Here is a 21,033-nt window from a genome sequence, read left to right on the forward strand (position 1 = left end):
AAGTTATCGTGTTAACGGGCGGACGGACGGACGGACATGGCTCAATTTTTGTTTTTTCTATCCTGATGATTTTGATATATGGAAGTCTATATCTATCTCGATTCCTTTATACCTGTACAACCAACCGTTATCCAATCAAACTTAATATACTCTGTGAGCTCTGCTCAACTGAGTGTAAATATACAAAAAGTTTAGAATTCACCATATCAATCAGTCTATTTCGTTCGTCAGACCATACATTTTTCATTACGCTGAACACTCGCTCTACATAAGCATTAGAGACTGGAACTGCATTAACATGCTTAATGATGTCTAGCCAATTTGGAGCGTCCGTTTTCGCAAATAACAACGTCCAAAGCTAACATGAAGGAAAGTCTATGGAATTATTGTTTTGACTTGCACTAGGCTTAGTTTGCATTTTTAATAGTTGCGCCTTCAAAGCTGGAATAAAGTCTTTCAATAAGCATATTTCAGAGAATAATTCATCTTCATTTACTTCTATTCCCTTAAATTTCACAAATGGTATAGCATTTTCAAAAAGTATTGGCTCGTTCAAGGAGCATATCTTATAAAAGGAATCGTCGCTGAAGTTAAACCATTTTTCAATATAAAAGATTTCTCGTTTATATGCCTCACAAGCTTCTTTTTCAAATAATGATTGCTCGTCTGTAGTAAGTTTGTTTATATTTTGGTAAATGTAAAATCCATAAAATCTTTTCTCTAATCTGTAATGTAATTAATTTTTTAGCTTTCAAAAAATGGTATAAATTTCTGTAATATTTATATAATATTTTCCACGACTTTTATATTCTGATTAAAAAGACTCGTAATATTATGTACAAAATAGATATAATTTCTGGTAACGTAAACGGTTGTCAAAGTCAGATGGCAAGCCTGGAGAATAAAGAGATGAGAGAGAGCGAAGTCACGACGACAGCGAAGATGTGAGACGAAGAGCAGCTAGTCAGTTGGTAGATGAACGGCCATCACGACAAACGTACTTAATTTTGTTATAATAAATAATTAAACTTTGTATTGTACTTTTTCTAAATTCTTGTATTAAATCAAATTCCATATTACATATTAAACAATCGTCGGTCTTTAAACATTTCTTAACAACTCAGACAGCGGGATTGTATATCCAGGCGCCTACAACAAAACGAAACGTTGTACAAATATACATACGTACAAAAAAAAAATTCTTCGAGAACTTTCAACGTGAAAAGCAGCGAAAATTGCAAGTGGTTGCAAAACGGCAGCAGCTTTTGGACAGAGAAGTCTCAACGACGCAGTCAGGTATTAGTACTGCAATAAAACGCAACAACGTATCGTCAACGTTGTATAACGAAAATTATTTAATACACGAATTTTGCAACGAATTGCAAATACGAAAAACGTTAAATTTTGTAGAACTTTTACGCTTAAGTTCACAAACAACGATCAGCAGATAAACGACAGAGCAGTTGACGTCACAAACCAACAGAGGCGCTAACTTCACTGCGCATACATTTTCGACTGCGCAGCTACGAAGCGAATCGACTTCAACTCATCGTCACTGCTGAAAAGAACCAACGTACCCATTTGAAGAGCGAAACACACACAGCCATAGGTATTAGTGTGTATACAGCATTGAAAATCGGTAACATAATTTGTAGCAAAGCAAATTAATACGAATAGGAATATATAACGAAGAAAAATCAAAGTAAAATACAGCGGAAGGAAAAGAAATAAGAACGGGTAGTATAATTTTAGCGAACGGCAAATGCTAAAATTTACAAGGAGGGTGAAATAAGATATAAACGAATTGTAATTTCTAGTAATAAAATATTTTATTTTACATGCACAATGATTAAACTGAATACGCTAAGGGTAATTCAGTTGAATACACTGCTGCGGGCCAATGGTTTGCCAACGACTGGTATTAAGGCAGCCAAAGTATCGAAGCTTCAAGAAATTTTAGGCGTGGATGAAATAGATCCGGCAGAACTTGAAGACGAGAGTGTCGAGTCAACAAATGATTTAAGAACACAACTCAACAGCTTGAGGGAAGCAATGGCTGGGTTAACGTCAGCACTTGGGACATTCAATTTAAATCCATCACAGGTACCAAACAACAGCGCACCTGAACCAGTATTTAACGATAACGACGATGCTGGGTCAGTTGTAAGTGAACCAGTTTGGGCGTCGGCTGATGATTTACGTAGAGTATCGTATCCAAGAGTAACTATTCAAGATATGATCGGGGTGATGCCCGAATTCGACCCACTCAAAACATCAGCATCACCAACGCAGTTTTTAATTCGAATTGAGCAGTTGCAAAAATGCCACGGTTGGAAAGAAGAAATGGTGTTGATTGCAGTTCAGCACAAAATGAAGGGTATGGCCAAACGTTGGCTGGATGCACAACCTGTTTTTCAGTCATGGTCGCAATTCGTGAACGCATTTAAAATCGATTTTCCTTCAACACACAATGCAGCTGAGGCACATAAAATGCTTATGAGACGCAAGCGGAAAAATGGTGAAGACTATGTAGAATATTATTATTCTATGCTAACTATAGGTAGACGGGGTTTGGTGGATGATGTTTCCATCAATACACATATAATTAGTGGTCTCAACGACGGTGCATTAACAAAAGCACTAGCAGCAATGAGCTTTGGTACATGTAGTCAATTATTACTTGCACTCAAGAACTTAACCATGACAAGTAGTATTTCAACAACATCCACAGTTCCAACACAGCAAGCATTGAAGTCCGAAACGAAATCTAATTCGAAGTCAACGCAAATAAAGTGCTTCAATTGTAATGAGAACGGTCATATCGCAATCAAGTGTCCACAACCTCAAAAAAGATACGTTGTACTGTATGTACGAAAATAGGGCACGAAGCTAAGAATTGCAACAAGAAACCAACAGTCACAAAGATTGGTAACCACAATGAAAGCAACGAAGCTCCTCCGGTCATGAAATCGGTGGAGTTAAATGGAAAACAGTTCGAAGCATTTATTGACACCGGAAGCGTTTGTTCCTTGATACGCGAATCAGCTACAGATGGTATGGAGATACTGGAGGCTAACAGATGCTTTACGGGATTCGGCGGGTCCAAAGTCCAAGTGACAAAGCAAGTCAACGTCGTCGCAAATATTAATGACGTTCAACAAGAAATAACTCTTTATGTTGTCGCGGATAGACTGCTGCCCTACGAAATTTTATTGGGTCGGGATGTCTTACAAAATAATGGGTATAACAGTGTTATAGACCGAGATGTATTACATCTAGACGAAGCTAAGGTAAATAATTTTAATATATTCAGCGACTTATCTGAAGAAGAGAAAAACAAGGTACGTAATCTTTTAATTGTTAATCAAAATTGTTTTGCGGAAGATATAAGCCGCATTGGTAGATGCAAAAACGCACAAATGAAGATAGAGGTAACTAAATCAGGTCCTATACTTGGTAAACGATATCAAGTTCCTTTTTCACAACGCCCAGAACTATCGAGAATTTTGTCAGAGCTGTCGGACAACGATATTATACGTCCAAGTATATCACCACATGCAGCTTCAGTACTTCTAGTAAAAAAATCCAATGGCGAAAATCGAATGTGCATCGACTATCGTGCACTTAATGAAGTTACGGTAAGGAAAAACTACGTAATGCCAATAGTGGAGGAACAACTTTCACGTCTTTCGGGTAATAAATATTATACGACATTAGACATGACGTCCGGTTATTACCAGGTACCGATGAACGAAGAATCAAAAAAGTATACAGCATTTTTAACTCACGAGGGTTTGTTTGAGCATAACGTTATGCCTTTTGGTTTAGTCAACGCGCCGATGGTTTTTCAGGAAATAGTTGTAAACTTAATCAAGTCACTTAAGCATCGTGAACAGGTGGTAAGCTATGTTGATGAGGTCATTATAGCCACGAAGACAGTCGACGAAGGTGTCACGGTACTTAAAGAGTTTTTGGAAGCTGTCGAAGTAGCAGGTCTCACGCTTAGACCATCTAAGTGTAGGTTTATGGCCAAACAGGTTCAGTTTCTTGGTCACGATATCAACAGTGAGGGAATACGCCCCGGCGAAAATAAGACAAAGGTCATCGAAGAATATTCAAAACCATCTTCAACCAAAGAGGTGCGACAGTTTTTAGGAGTGACAGGTTATTTCAGAAAATTTGTTAAAAATTATTGTATATTGGCTCGTCCATTAACGATGTTGCTTAAAAAGAATGCAGAGTTTGTTTGGAATCAGGAACAAAACGACGCTTTTGAAAAACTAAAAACGATGATAATCACGAAGCCTGTACTAACAATATACGATGCAACTAATCCACATGAGGTGCATACGGATGCGAGTTCCATAGGACTATCCGGAGTATTACTACAAAACGACAACGGCACTGAATGGAAACCTGTATTTTATTTTAGTAGACAATGTAACGAAGCTGAACGAAACTATGCCAGCCATGAGCTAGAGGTTCTGGCAATAGTTGAAACTTTGCAACGATACAGAATGTATTTAATTGGACAGAAATTTAACGTAATCACGGACTGTAATGCTATAGCCGTGACAAAAGCAACTACCCCATTGTTACCCAGAGTGGCTAGATGGTGGCTCAACCTACAGGAGTTTGATTTTCAATGTATCCATCGGGCAGGTGCAAAGAATACACTGGCTGACGGCTTAAGCCGAAGTCCAACTCTTCCACCAACGGAACCAATAACGATAGCGGAATCAGTATACCAATTGGTCAATATCGACAACGATTGGGTGTCGGCAATGCAGAGACAGGATGAAACCCTAAAAGAGATCGTCGATGTTCTTAACGGTAAGGAAACATTTAACCCACGTCAACTGAAGGATGACTACGTACTACAAGGTCAACGTCTATATCGTAAAGTCAATGGAAATAAACTACTGGTAGTTCCGAAGGGCGTGAAATGGCGATTAACAACAGCGTGCCATGACGAAACAGGTCACTTCGGGTTGGAAAAGACTTGTGAACGGTTATCCAAAGACTTTTCGTTTGCTCGTATGCGTCAATATGTGAAATCTTACATAGCATCATGTCCAGAATGTTGTATCAATAAAGCCACAGGGGGTAAAAAAGAAGCTCAGCTACACATTAGCGATGTTGTGCCAATACCATTCCGTTGCGTACATATAGATCATTTAGGACCATTCGTACGCAGTAAACACGGTAATTTGTACATTCTTGTAATTGTTTGTTCTTTCACGAAATATGTAGTTATACGACCATTACGGAATACGAAAACAACTCCAGTATTAAAGACATTACGTGATTTTATGACGGTTTACGGATGTCCCAGGCAAATTGTTTCGGACAGAGGAACGGCATTTACTTCCAAAGAGTTTCAAAACTTTATCGAACGATACGACATCCGTCATACAAAAGTAGCAGTACGCACACCTCGTGCCAACGGTCAGGCAGAACGTGTTAATAAAACTATTTTGGCATCGCTTAAATGCAGCACTAAATCCGACAAGGATTGGGACGAAGCACTGCCACAACTTCAGTGGTGCATCAACTCTCAAAGTAATGTGTTTAGGCCACCAGCCTAAATATTTCGGACCACCCTAACACGCACATTAGTTATTTATTTATTATTCTTACCGGTAACGGCTAACACCAGCCGAGAGCTAACTTTGAAGGGGAAAAACTCAACGAAAGTTAGCTATCGGCAGGTGCCGCGGACTTGTTCGCGGTTTTGAACTTTCTTTCTATTTTGGAACGTCAAAGAGCCAGCAGCTAGCCCCAGGTGAGTAAGATAAAAAACCAACCATTTCATACAGTGCGAGTGTCAGTAAGTTAAGATTTGCAAATAATTAATGTTACAAATCTGAATTGCTATTGAATTTATTTTGTACAATTTTGGCTCCTAGCCATTGTCACATAACGTTTAATTCTCAATTTGCCTTTTTTTGCAATTCATTCGCATGAATTTGAATGTGCCAAGTGCATATTGTACGCGGTAATAAGTTGTATCTTGAAGTGTGCGCAAATAATTATTTTCATCCTTGTGCCTTAAATAAATTCCCATCTTTAAATTCCGTGAATTAATATTGCGAGTAATTATTTGTGCATAGGGAAGCGTGCGTCTAATTAATTCCTTCTTTACCCAATACTTGAGTTGGAATTGATTAGGCCCCTTCATTACATACCGCGAGTGTACTCTCGCACACCTTTTGTGTTTTGGACTTTCACCTTAGCGAACCTTTGATAATTAATAACCACATCTTCTTTACATAGTGAATAAATTGTTATTGTTTTGATACTAATTCGGTGTTTTATTTCTTTTATTTGCAACGCACACGCCCGACTTCCCCGGGTCCACTGCCCCGCAAAACATTGGTCCTTACGCGCCGAGGAAAGTAAAATTTAAGCATATTTTGTGACAAAAACCCAGAAAATAAAAACATTTGGGAAAGTTGAGAATTGGAAATTATAATTTACTTAAACATTAAAATCATCAAAACCAGCGAGACAACAAACCAATATAGCCGACCAACTCGTCATCTAGCACAACATTTTTGGCAACTCGCTATCACGCAACACACACTGCCATAAAATCATCACATCATACAATCTATTATAACATACAATCCATTGATCATCACAGGTCATAACATCATACAGTCCATTACAGTCAACAGCACATCATACATTTTCAATATCGCAGTACACTCTTCAAGTTCACATACAACATCCCACAGTTAATCACATCACATCATCACATTACTCAGTTCATCACATCATCTACGGCACATACAGTCCATTATTATATCATACAGTCCATTAGCTTCATCACACAACATCACAATCAAATTACTATAAGATATCACATCCATTAGAATCATCATCATAACATCACATTCAACAGCCACAGTCCATTATTATCGCATACAGTACATTCATCACATCATCGTTATATTGCAATCACTCATACAGTCCATTCGCATCACATCGAAAACACATTATCATCACTTCACATCAACACATAAAAACTTAAGGTACGTACGTGGTTGCTTGGTTTCACAAACTTTTTTATGTACGTGATTCACGTAAAAAAGTGCACTCTGTGATTGATGCAAGGCAAAGCAAGTGAAATTGCTAAATTTCGTGTTTTTTAAGCACACAACGCCTTTTGACGATCGGGTAATTCCCCCCACCAGTGGTAAGGATTACTCGACACCGCTCAAGGCAGACAGTCAGTGAATTTTTTTTAGTTTTTTTTTTTTTTCACACTCATCACTGCACTGTGTTGTACCCCCTCATCGTCACATACATTGACAAACTTCCCAGTCAGGAACCATAATTTCACTTGGTTGATAGCCTTAGCTTGTCTATCACAGAATTCACTTTGGTAATCAGTTTGCGAGCTGAAATATTACCAAAAGCCAAAAAGTATCACTACGTTGGGTGGCTAGTGGCTCATCACAATTGGTCACAAACACAATTTTATACTGATCGTTTTTATATTATATAGCTGTATGTTTTCAGCGTTTTTATAATAAATAATTAAAAGTGCAGTTGTCCACATTAAGTTGGATACACACATTTATTTTCTTATTTATATTGGGAAAGATACCCTGGTTGGCTACTCGGCGATACTCATCAACGTTCACATAACACCCTTTTGTATACACATTTAATCCTCGTCAGGATTTCTATCTGTGTTTCACATTAAATCCTCATTGGGATTTTTTATCTGTGGTTCACATTTTACACTATATCCACATTGGGATTACCATCTGCGTTTTTAATTTTTTTTAAACACGCTAAGTTTCAAAATATTTCTATCTGTGTCCAACACACCTGTTAAGACACATTAAATATTTGCAGACGATTTTCTTCTCTGCATTGCATATCACTGTAGACACATTAAATCCTTTCAGGACTTCTATCCGTGCTTAATATCACTTTGCACCGACTAGAACCTCAGGATTTCTATCTGTGCTGCATATCACTACATTTATATCACTTTATACACACTAAATCCTCGTCAGGATTTCTATCTGTGTTTATTTCCATATCACTGCATACACATTAAATCCTCGTCAGGATTTCTATCTGTGCTGCATATCACTACATTTATATCATTTTATACACACTAAATCCTCGTCAGGATTTCTATTTGTGTTTATTTCCATATCACTGCATACACATTAAATCCTCGTCAGGATTTCTATCTGTGGCTTGCACAATCCTCGTGAGGATTTCTATAAGTGGTTCATATCACCGGCCACATTACATACACGGCATAATTTACATTTGATTAAATTTTTGCTTAGCACTATTCACATAAGATTGCTATCTGTGTTAACACATTCAATCAGAATTCGTGTGTTCCTAAAGCTTTTACTTATACAGCGCAATCACAGCAAAAACGAAAACACTCTTATAATTTTTTGTTGTGGTTGCATTTACACCAACGCCACTAAGTCGTTTACCTCCGAGCTCGACACCTTCAAAGAGACAAAATATTCAAATTAATAAAATCAATGGAGACTTATATTAGATTGGCTGATTCCATAGTGGAGTTTGAACAAGAGTTCAACTCCACCCCGGCCGAATCCCGGAACAAGCACACCCTTGCACTACTGCAAGAGGAGCTAAGGGCACTATGGAAGAAGACCAAGTCCACATATGAAAGTCTTCTCAGCAATTCTGAACTGTCCAAAGACGAGCTCAGCTCATTAAGAAAGAAAAATAAAAGTTGCTTTGCATGCTACCTGCAATGCATGTCTGCTGTGGCGGCTGAAGCCGAAGCTATCACCCCACAGCCGGCGAAAGATGAAGCAAAGGAGGAAGACTCCTCGCGCCGTGGACATAAAATGCGGCTGCCGCCTTGTGACACAGATGTATTTAAAGGCGACTACCTCTCCTGGCCAGCTTTTCGAGATATGTTCACGGCGATATACATCCACAATACCGATCTGAAAGATGTCGAGAAATTATACTATTTGAAGCAAAAAACGCAAGGGGAGGCAAAAGAAATAGTGGGCAGGTGCTCATTAACAAACGAGGGTTTTGCAACCGCCTGGAAGAATCTAAGCGACAGGTACGAAAATAAACGTATCCTCGTCAACACACAATTAAAACTTTTATTTAATCTGACGGCAGTCGAGCAGGAGTGTGGAACATCAATTAAAAAATTGCAACGTTAGATCAACAATTGCATTTCTGCGCTACAATGTCATAATATTGACATCACAAATTGGGACGCAATCATAACTTATTTATGCTCCACAAAAATTACCTGAATCTACATTGGCTCTTTGGGAACAGACCGTAGAACGGAAGACAGATATCCCGAAATGGGAGGATATGGACAAATTCCTGTCCAATCGCTTCCAGACATTGGAGACGGTTTCCGATCTGAGGGGTAATAAAACAACAAAAACACCCAAAAGTCAGAGTTCGAATTCTAGGGAAAATTCTACGAAACTTGGGGTTTACCAAGCAAGCGTACCAAAGTCGGCATGTAAGATGTGCAACAGTACGGAGCACAAATTACGAAATTGCCAAAAATTCCGTAGGTTGTCCACGTCAGGCAAAATCGAATTTATCAAAAACAATAGTTATTGTCTGAATTATCTGTCGGGTGGACACACCGTGACACGATGCACTAGCCAATTCAATTGCAGCACGTGCCACGCAAGGCACAACACCTTGCTCCATCTTCCGACAGCACAACCAAAGACAACTCCTCAAAGGTGGACTCAAAACGCCACCGACAATTCACCTTCAACCTCACAGCAGGCTAGGGCAAGGATGGAGTCTGAAAAAAGACAAGATAATACTAATAACGTCTCTTCGTGTCATGCTAACACCACTAAAGGGGTGTTATTAGGAACAGCGCGGGTTCATATAAGGTACAACGGGGTGAAATTTTCCGCCAGAGCGCTGATAGACTCTGGGTCCGAATGCTCTTTCATAACTGAAAGACTAAAGAAGCGAATAAACCTTCCGTCCCAACGTTTGCATGCGCAGGTGTCAGGAATAAATAATACACCATCTGCACAGGTAAAAAAATCATGCTCAATTAACTTAGGTTCGCTTACAGACCCCTTAGTAAGCATCCATACAGTGGCCCTAGTCTTGCCTCAATTAACAGGGGACCTTCCGACTTGTCAAGTGAGCGCAACGACTCGGCAAGCATTCCCTGATCTGATTCTGGCGGATAAGAGGTTCTTCATTAATGAACCAGTCGACCTCATACTTGGAGGCGATATTTATCCCCAGATCATACTAAACGGTATACGGAAGAACGTCCTAAATACGCTTCTCGCCCAAGAAACCGTCTTCGGTTGGATTTTAACCGGTCGTGCAGATGCACCTCACCCAACCAATACACGAGTATCCTTTTTCAATGAAATTAGCCTAGACAAGCAGCTAGCCGCTTTCTGGGAACTTGAAAACGTACCTACAAAAAAGGCCCTGACCGAAGATAATGCCTATTGCGAGGCACTATATAAAAACATAACGGAAAGGAACTCAGATGGAAGGTATACTGTCGCCCTTCCATTCAAACAAAGCTTCCCAAAAACCGTCCCTTTGGGCCCATCTCTCAAGAGCGCCTGCTCTCAGTTCTATCGGAACGAGACGCGCCTAGCCAAGACCCCGGCCCTACAGATGGAATACAATAGGGTACTGACAGAATATGTCACGTTAGGGCACATGACTAAGGTGCACACCGTAGTACCACCACAATCAACTGATTGTTATTTCTTACCGCATCATGCGGTGATCAAAGAAGAAAGCACAACGACTAAAGTAAGGGTCGTATTCAACGAGTCGTGCCCGACATCCAATGGCATAAGCCTGAACGATGTTCTACACACCGGCCCAGTACTTCAATCCGACTTAACAATACTGCTCCTCCGATGGAGATTCTACAAGTACGTCTTCAATAGCGACATTGAGAAGATGTACAGGCAAATTTGGGTAAAGGAAAATCAAACCCAATACCAAAGAATAGTTTTTCGACTCAAAGCAGAGGACCCTGTCAGCGTGTTTGAGCTCAACACGGTAACCTTTGGGGTAAACTGTGCCCCCTATCTAGCGATCAGAACCCTACATCAACTTGCTGATGACGTCGAGGCGTCTCTGCCAACCGCAGCGCATATCTTGCGAAACAGTATGTACGTCGATGACGTCCTTGCAGGGGGACATAGCATCGAGGCAGCAATCGCGGCCCGCGATGAAATCACAGCTGCATTAAATTCAGCAGGATTCCCTCTGCGAAAGTGGACATCTAACTGCAGTAGGATACTACAGGGCATACCCAAACCTCACAGGCTTACGGAAGACTTTCTGGAATTCGAGGACGCGAGCATGGTAAAAACCCTAGGAATCCGTTGGAACGCGCATTCCGACCATTTTTATTTCACAGCGAAACCAATCGAAAACCAGGATATCTTAACAAAGAGGGCGATTCTATCTGCCATCGCCAAACTCTTCGACCCGTTAGGCTGGCTTGCTCCAGTTATCATCGTAGCTAAGATACTAATGCAGAACATCTGGCTGGAGGGGACGGATTGGGATGAACCGGTATCCGCAATTACTTTAGATCGGTGGCAAACTTTTATGCAGGAGTACCCCGCCATTAACCAGATTCGTATACCTCGGTGTGTGCACTTCACACCAACCAACGATATCGAAATTCACGGCTTCTGTGACGCGTCCGAAAAAGCCTACGCGGCTACGGTTTACGCGCGAGCTAAGATCCACGATAGGATCTACGTTAGTCTACTCATGGCAAAAACGAGGGTGGCACCAGTAAAAACAATTTCATTACCACGATTGGAGTTATGCGGTGCCGTCTTGCTGGCAGAAACTTTGGAAGCTGTGATGGAGAACCTGAACTTAGGCACATTCAACATGCACCTATGGACAGACTCGACCATCGTCCTAGCATGGATTCGAAAACCCCCGTGTTCCAGGTCAACATTTGTAGCTCACAGGGTGACAAAAATCGTGGAGAAGGTAGGAACGAAAGCATGGCATCATGTCGAGTCCGCATCAAATCTAGCGGACTTAGCCAGCAGAGGACTTCCAGCCACGGACCTAGTCGACAACTGTTTGTGGTGGCAGGGACCCTCGTGGCTGCAAGAAGGCAAAGCGAGATGGCCATCTCAAGGCGAACAGGAGTACCACACAGACATCGAAGAAAAACGAGTACAAGTGCATGTAGCAACGAACATCAACCATAGCGAGGATATTCTTGATCGGTTTTCCGATCTATCAAGGGCGTTGCGGGTAATCTCCTACGTTATAAGATTCGCCAATAGAACCCATCCAAAAACTAAAACGTCCTTTAAAGCAGAGTCGCAACAGATTTCGCCTGAAGAAATCAAGGCTACGACTAGCCGCCTCATCAGGATCTCCCAAACCAACCACTATGCCGAAGAAATAAGCTCTCTGAGAACTAGGAAACCCATCGCGACCAAAAGCGAGATTCTCTCTCTAGACCCCTTTATCGACGAAGATAATGTCCTTCGGGTGGGGGGTCGTCTCAACGCATCCAGAGACGTTCCCGTCGACGAGCGTCACCCGATAATCCTCCCTTACGCCTGCCGACTCACCCGTCTCCTAATCCAGTTTGTCCACACCATTTCCATACATGGTGGAAACCAACTAATGCTGCGGCTCCTACGCACGCAGTATTGGATACCTCGGGTCAAAAACATGATCCGATCCATCATCCACAACTGCAAGGCCTGTACGCTATTTCGCAAACGTTCCCCAACGCAACTCATGGGAACCCTCCCTACGGAACGCACTACCTTTAGCAGGGCATTTACCAACACCGGGGTGGATTTCGCAGGACCGTTTGACATCAAGTCTTACAGCGGACGAGGATGCCGCATGTCAAAAGGTTACGTCTGCCTATTCGTCTGTTTTGCAAATAAGGCGATCCACTTAGAGGCGACTAGCGACCTCAACACCGCCGCGTTTCTAGCAGCGTTTAGTCGGTTTGTCGCCAGACGAGGATGCCCAAAAAACCTCTACGCCGACAACGGGACGAACTTTGTCGGTGCGTCGAGGGCTCTCCGCTCGGAGTTCAAGGCATTCCTCGTTGATGCGCGCGACCAAACCCTCTCGAAGTACGCCCACCAAACCCTGACATGGCATTTCATACCAGCCGCTGCTCCTCACATGGGCGGGCTGTGGGAAGCGGGAGTCAAGAGTTTCAAAACTCATTTCAAAAAGATCGCATCGGATCATAAATTTACTCTAGAGGAGTTTAGCACCCTCCTGTGCAGGATTGAATCCTGTCTCAACTCCCGACCCCTAAGCCCGTCTTCAAATGACCCGTCCAACCTGGAGCCACTTACCCCCGGGCACTTCCTAGTCGGGGGCCACCTACTAGCGCCACCCGAGATTGACGTCAGCGAGAATCGCGCTTCGCTCGTCAATCGATGGGAAAAACTTAAGGCGTTGCATCAAACCTTCTGCAAGCGGTGGAAAACGGAGTATCTCACCGAACTGCAGAAGCGCGTTAAGTGGTAGCATCCACAATCGAATCTCAAACAGGGGGACTTAGTCGTCATTAAAGAGGACAATCTGCCCCCCAACGAATGGAGACTAGGTCGAATAGCCAACCTCCATTATGGCCCGATAACTGAGTTCGAGTCGTTGAACTGGATACGGCAAGGGGACAAACCACCAGACCAATCACGAAATTGGTCCTACTACCACCCTCCAGTGAGGGTGAGAAAGATCTGTAACTTCAACCCGCTTAACCCAGCTCTCGTTCACCCCGAACGAGGCCAACAACACGTAACCCAGCTCTCGTTCACTCCGAACGAGGCCAACAAATCCCGTAACCCAGCTCTCGTTCACCACGAACGAGGCCAACCGAAGCCCAAAGCAGATAAACTATCTGCCACCGCATACCCCAAAAAAAAAATTTTTTATTCACGAACCACCAGAATATCCAGTGACTCAAAACCTTCAAACATCATGGATGATTAAAAACGTTCAGATTCAAAGGTATTTTCGGTTCAAAAGTTAATTTATTGTCGAGACGAAAAGGTAGCTTAAATGTGATTATGCTTAAATAATTATTTCTGATCCATATCTCAGACCAAATAAAATCTTCAATGAGAGGTAAAACTTTAACACGTAGAATATTCATTAATCAGTCAACCAAGATAATCAGGGCAGATTCAGAAAGCTGAATGGAAAATGACTAAAAAATCGTTGACCATCTAAAGTAAACATATTCGATTCGCATATGACTCCAAAAATGATTGAGAACTATATTCAGTTTTCGATCATCAAAGTATTCATATGGTTTAGTGGTTATCTCCTTTGTTCAATCATATTAGAACTGTACATTCCTAAAAACTCGGAAAGGGTGGAGAATGCCCTTGGATATCAACCCGAGAACTATACATTTTACGGCCCCATTTTTGCTTTTAGAAGACATTAGTCAGAACACTTTTGTCAGAAAGTCAAAACTCAATTTTCAGCTGGGGCGAGGCGTATCGATAAACGCGGAAAACGATTTGATTAATGTCACGCTTGCCTTCCCTTACATCCTGCTTTGCTACTCAACACAGTCGCCCATTGGCCTGCCATGCAAAAGTGGCGTGATCTAAATTATATACACAAACTAGCAGGTAATCGCACGGTTCCATTAGAAATTGGAGCCAACTATGTAACTGATGAATGGTCACAGCAGCTTGTGAAAGTTCGTGATGTCTTGCAACGACAATTTAAACTAACTGACGTAGAAATTGAATATTTAGCACAGCATGAACTATTCGATCAAATACCAGCACTTAAAGCAGATATTTGCATCCCAGATTGTTGCAGTTTACGTAGGAATGTATTGGATTGTACGGAGCCGACGAATGTTTCAATTAAGGCATTGCTAGGTCCCAAAACACAATATCACCACTAAATTATGATCCTGAACATAATTTGCTTTGTCAGGTGTTTGGAAGAAAGCATGTCATATTCGCAGCACCGGCAGATACATCAAAACTTTACGCACATGAGACGGAATGCTTTGTAATACCTCACTTAAAAAGACTAAAGTGTATTTCCAACTTACCGTGCACATTTTTAGTTGTAAGGAAGCTTGCACGCCTCTATGTTGTGGCAACGGCACTGAGTCCAGCTTCAATATATATGTTATACCCTTTCAATGTTTCCATAGGTGTCGCTGCAGTGCGATTACCTATGTGAAAGCGGTGTTTAGGGGAGCTGGCAATACGAAATTTACCTGCTTTTTTTCTGCTGTGGGATGTAGCTGTGGTGGCGGTTGAAGCTGGTGGCGGTGGCTCCTGGGCTGGATACTATAGAGTTCAGTTTTTCTGCATCGGGTTCGGCAAAGGTTGCGTCAAAGCTAGAAATGTATAGCGAAGGGATAGTCGCACTGAATCTGGCACTATTGTCTGTGGAAATGATATTCCTTTGCAATGACTCCGACCCGAAATGATTAAGAGTGGCACTTAGTTAATTTGGTTTCACTATTTTCTTTAATTTAAAGAGGGTTTCTTCAATTCTAATTACAAATTTTTATTTTCACACCGAATGGTTAAAGAGAATTTCGAATAATAATATAAAAAGGAAATGTCAACACAATAATAAATATATGTATGTGTGTACGTACATAGTCACATCTGTCAACCCATTGTTGGGGTTGCCAGAGGGGTGAAATACGCTCGCGTGTTAGCGTAAAATACAAACATTTCAAATTCTTAAATTTACTAAATATGTACGTAATATATGATATTATGTATTCGTACGTGCAAATAATTCAGAATGCGTACTTATACGTAAAAGGTACATATGTAAAAAACTTCAATATAAAATTCAGCTAAATTCATGTAAATTCATGTTTAGGTTTTCTTAAGCCTAAGTTCTATTAAATAGAAGGGTTGGCTGTTGGCGACTACGACAGTCGCTCAAACATCGTCCCCGCCCTAGGCGCGTTCAGCGGCTAGAGCCTCCTGTAGCTCCTTAAGGGTCCGCAATGCATCTCGAACGAGGATTTGGGACACTCTTCCTCTAGCGTTGGCGGTTTGCAGCCCTTGTGCGGTGCATCGAATGGTGCGTCGTGCGATGCTGGGTGCTGCTGAGGGAATGTTGTTTCCCGGGCGAGAACGGGGTTGCCCGGTGGCGGCAGGGGGTGCCGGTACGGCGGATCTGCCAGGCCGGGGTGCCTGGATGGCGCGCTGGGCGCTTGGGGTAGCGTCCCGCCGATGGAGTAGGGAGTGATGTCGCGCTCCACAGATCCGGCATCTGTCGTACGAGCTGCACTCGCTGGTGATGTGAGATAATGCCAAGCAATTCAGGCAAAACTTATGGGCTCGTGCAAGCATCCATCTCTGGGGTGGTTTCATTTTTTTGAATATGACGCAGTTCCGAAGAGCGTGCTGACGGGTGCATATGCGGCACCGTCGGTAATCCGTTATTAGTGTCGAGCTGCGTGATTCATTGGCGCGGTTGGGAGCAACGATCTCCGACCGCACTGGTCTTCGTGACGACGACTGAGTTGCACGATCCATAGCGATCTGTAATTACAGTTATAAATGCCTTTTAGGTGAGAGAAATGTTAAGGCAGGGAGTTTCAGTTGGCATTATGTTGCGAAATACGACTATTGGAGACGGTGATGTGGTAAGAGTGGTCAGAGGTGGTTTGAGAGTAGCTACGAATTCTCCGGGTTTGCCCGAGAGGGTGGGCTTTCAATCTGAGGGAGGAAACAGAGCTTGACAAGTGGTCGTGTGAGGGTGCCGGTTCGAGTACGAACGTCAACAACACGTATATGGCCGTCAGGTTCGGGATATACTTTTTCAATACGTCCAAGGCGCCATTCAGTCGGGGGAAGTGAGTCGTCGTGAATGCAGACACACTCACCGACCTTGGGTTGGGGTTGTGGATTTTTCCACTTCTGCCTTTTCTGGAGATCCTTTAGGTAGTCTTCCTTCCACCTTTTGCTGAATTGATGATGTAAGCTTTTTACCCTGTCCCATCGGTTTATAAGAGATAAATCCGCGTGATCCACTTCAGGGATAGCGAGGAGGGGGCTACCTCGGAGAAAGTGGCCGGGGGTCAGCGCGGTAAACTCTGTGGGATCTTGGGATAAAGGTGAGATAGGACGAGAGTTTAATACGGCTTCAATTCTTACCAAGAGGGTGGTAAATTCTTCAAATGTGAACTTGTGGGCTCCTGCTGTCCTCTTGAAGTGCAGTTTGAAACTCTTCACTGCAGACTCCCACAAGCCGCCCATGTGGGGAGCTCCGGGTGGAATGAATTTCCAATTAATGCCCTGGGGAGAGTATTTTGCGATTACTTCTTGAGAGGCAGTTTTCATGAAGTCAACGAACTCTTTTTCCGTCGCTCTTTTAGCTCCAATAAACGTTTTGCCGTTGTCACTCATCATTGTGGCAGGATATCCACGACGTCCGACGAAGCGAGCGAATGCTGCGAGAAAGGCATTTGTTGTTAGGCCCGAGCACAGCTCAAGGTGGACAGCTTTTGTCACGAAACAGACAAAAACGGCCACGTAGCCTTTCAGTAAGGTGTGAGACCTTAGCAAGGAGGCTTTTATTTGAAAAGGCCCCGCAAAGTCGACACCGGTAGTGGTGAAAGGCGGAGCATATGTGCATCGTTCCGGGGGCAAAGCCGCCATGATTTGCGATCGCATTTGCTGATTGTGGAGGGTACAAGTTTTGCACTGATGTATGCATCTCTTTATGAGTGGTTTAAGTCGTGGAATATAGAGATCCTGTCTGAGGCATTGCTGCATGAGACGTATTTCGGCATGGAGAAGAAGTTCATGGAGGTACTGTATATAGAGGACAGCGAATCTTGATTTTTCTGGGATAATAACGGGATGTTTTTCATTGTAAGTCAACGTCGAATGAACTAGTCTACCATGAACCCTGAGGAGCCCGTTTTCATCGAGGTATGGGTTGAGGGTTAGTAGAGAGCTTCTTTGATCAATGGGTTTTGCATTTTCCAAGCATGCTCTTTCGCGAGGAAAATATCGGGTTTGTGTTAACGTCACAAGTTTATTTTTCGCTTTGCGGAGATCTTCATGAGACAGAGAGGGAGTGTAAGCAGGTTTAATGCCTCGAATTCGGTCCTTGAGATTATTAATGAACCTGAAGGCATATGCCATGACCCTGAGGGCGCGAGGAAATGAGGAAAATCGATCCAATACATCGGGGTCATCTCCAGCTGAGTATAGTGCTTCGACTCGGCGCATTTCAGGCGGGTTGATGCTGCGGGTAGATGGGTTTGGCCAAGCTTCGGGGGGCTGGGTCAGCCACGCAGGGCCATTCCACCACAGCGAAGAATTTGCCAAGTCCATGGGTTTGCATCCTCTAGTGCCCATGTCTGCTGGATTGTCGCGACTGCCTACATGCTTCCAGGAGGCGCTTCCGACGAGATCCATAATTTCAGCTGTTCGATTGGATACGAAAGTTTTCCAAGCGTGGGGAGGCTTTTCGAGCCATGCTAACACAATTTCCGAGTCAGACCACATGTAAAGATTTTTAAGAGAGAGCTCGAGATGGGATTGTACGACGGCGATTAGTCGGGCAAGGAGTAGAGCTGCACATAGTTCTAGTCTTGGAAGACTGGTAGTGCGAAGAGGGGCAACCTTGCCTTTAGCGACCAGAAGGTGGGACGAAGTGGTGGCACCGTGGGTTGTTCGCAGATATATAGTGGCGCAATATGCCTTTTCTGACGCATCGCAGAAACCATGCAGTTCAACCTGCTGGTTTGGCATGTAGTCAACCCATCGAGGTATCTTTATCTCTGAGATGTTGGGTAAATTTTTTGCGAACTGCGTCCATTTAATGAAGCGGAGGGGCTTCACTGGTTCGTCCCAGCCAGTTCCGTCTATCCATAGCTCTTGGAGTAAAATCTTGGCCTGAATCATAATCGGCGTAAGCCACCCTGCGGGGTCAAAAAGTTTTGCGACCGAGGAGAGAATTTGTCGTTTTGTATTAGCGGACGAGAGGGGTATTGAGTCCACTGTATACGAAAACGTGTCGGTCAGAGCGTTCCACTGTATGCCGAGAGTTTTGGTGTTGCTTGCTTTCTCGAATTCCAAAAGATTGGTATCTAGCAAGTCCTCTTCTTTGATGTTTTTTATTATACTGGGGTGATTGGCCGTTATTTTCCGTAATGGAAATCCTGCTGACGCTAACACTTGGATGACTTGGGAGAGAGATGTTTCAGCAGAGAGAATTTCATGGCTGCCAGAGAGAATGTCATCTACATATGTTTCTTTCGTCAAAACAGGGACGGCTTTGGGGAAAGTTTCCTTTACATCTTTGGCCAGTTGGTGAAGAGTACGTATGGCGAGGTAGGGGGCACAGTTCACACCAAATGTGACTGTTTTCAGACGATAGTCTTTTATGGGGTCGCTCGGAGATGAGCGAAAGACTATCCTCTGATAGTCTCTGTCGTCTTCATGCATTATGATTTGACGATACATTTTTTCTACGTCTCCGTTAAAAACAAATTGGTAGGTACGCCACTTGAGAATCAGAAGCATCAGATCGGGCTGGAGGGTAGGGCCGGTATACAGAACGTCGTTGAGCGCATGTCCAGATGCCGACTTCTTTGAGGCGTTAAACACGACCCGCACCTTTGATGTCTTTTTCTCGGGTTTGACAACCGCGTGATGAGGAAGATAAAATGAGAGGCATTTTCCTCCGTCAAATTTTTCATAGGAGCCGGTTTCCTCCATATGATCGAGGGTGAGGTATTCTTCTAGAACACTATCATATTGAGTCTTTAAATCCCCTTTCTTCTGCAGACTTCTCTCCATTCCAAGAAACTGGCTTAGAGCTGAAGACCGAGAGTGGGATAATGAGATTGACTCTGGGAAGCTGGGTTTAAACGGCAGCCTTACGATATAACGACCGTTATCATCGCGTGAGGTTGTGGCTGCATAGAAATTTTCGCAAAACTCGTCTTCTGGGATTATTTGGGGTTTGGTGGGAACTTCCTCCAATTCCCAGAATTTACGCAATAGCGAGTGAAGATCTTCGTTCGACACTTCTGACACTTGCATGCAGAAAGCGTTTACCATCACAGGAGCTCTACCGCTCAGAATCCATCCAAAAATGGTTTTCTGCGCTAGAAGATGGGGGGAAAGTTTCTCAACGCCGTTTTGGATGATTTGCGGTATTACATCACTGCCTAGGACGAGATCTATTTGCGAGGGGGAGTGACAGTTCGAGTCTGCGAGGTTGAGGTGTGCCCATTTTGCTTGAAGCTCGCTAGTGAGCTTAAGCGAGGGGAGCATTTTTGTTAGCCGGGGTAATACTATTGCCTCTGCACTTATTCTGGTTTTGAAATCGGGGGATACCAAAGTCAGAGAGCACAATTTGTTTGAGGTCTGAACTACCTTGCCGCCCATCCCTGATATTTCAAATCTAGAGGGTTTGAATGGGAGTTTGAGTCTATCTTGGGCTCTGGTAGAGATAAAGGTTCGTTCAGATCCCTGATCCACAAGAGCTCGTAGTTTAAAAATTTCTCCTTTATGCTCTACGGGAACGATAGCCGTGGGTAAAATTTTTTCACAATCGTTTTCGGAATAAAACGATTGCACTTGGCTTTTCTGCGAGCATGAAGGGCTTTCATCCAGAGCATTGGCTTGATCGGGAGTATTACCGGGTGAGACTGTGGAATTCGTGGTGGTGGCTTGTGAGGCTGTCCTTTGCAATCGTGAGGGTTGTCTTTTCGGCACTTGAGATGTGTCTTCGTGAAGAACTGAGTTGTGCCGATCTTGACATTGATTGCAAGTTTGAGTACTGGAACAGTCTTTCAATATGTGTGACTGAGAGAGGCAATTGAAACACATATTGTTTTCTCTCACAAACCTTCTGCGATCAGAGGTCGACAGCTTCTTAAATTTGAAGCAACTTATAAGGGGGTGAGATGAGGTTTTACACATAGCGCACTTGTACATTGTTCGCTGCTCTGTCATATGAGATTGGGTGTGGGAGGTCGATCTATTTTGAAAG

At 43.0% G+C, this 21,033-nt stretch overlaps 1 long non-coding RNA gene across 1 annotated transcript in view; it reads right to left on the reverse strand.

The window, feature by feature from the left end:
* LOC137253972 (uncharacterized) overlaps positions 1-21,033 on the reverse strand; it is a 295,903-nt gene that overhangs the window by 268,806 nt on the left and 6,064 nt on the right. The window contains exon 3 of the long non-coding RNA XR_010953943.1: positions 15,095-15,220. This is a non-coding gene — a long non-coding RNA (uncharacterized lncRNA). The remainder of the gene's footprint in view (positions 1-15,094; positions 15,221-21,033) is intronic.

Source organism: Eurosta solidaginis, chromosome 5, assembly GCF_040869045.1.
Source record: "Eurosta solidaginis isolate ZX-2024a chromosome 5, ASM4086904v1, whole genome shotgun sequence".
Taxonomy (NCBI): Eukaryota; Metazoa; Arthropoda; class Insecta; order Diptera; family Tephritidae; genus Eurosta; species Eurosta solidaginis.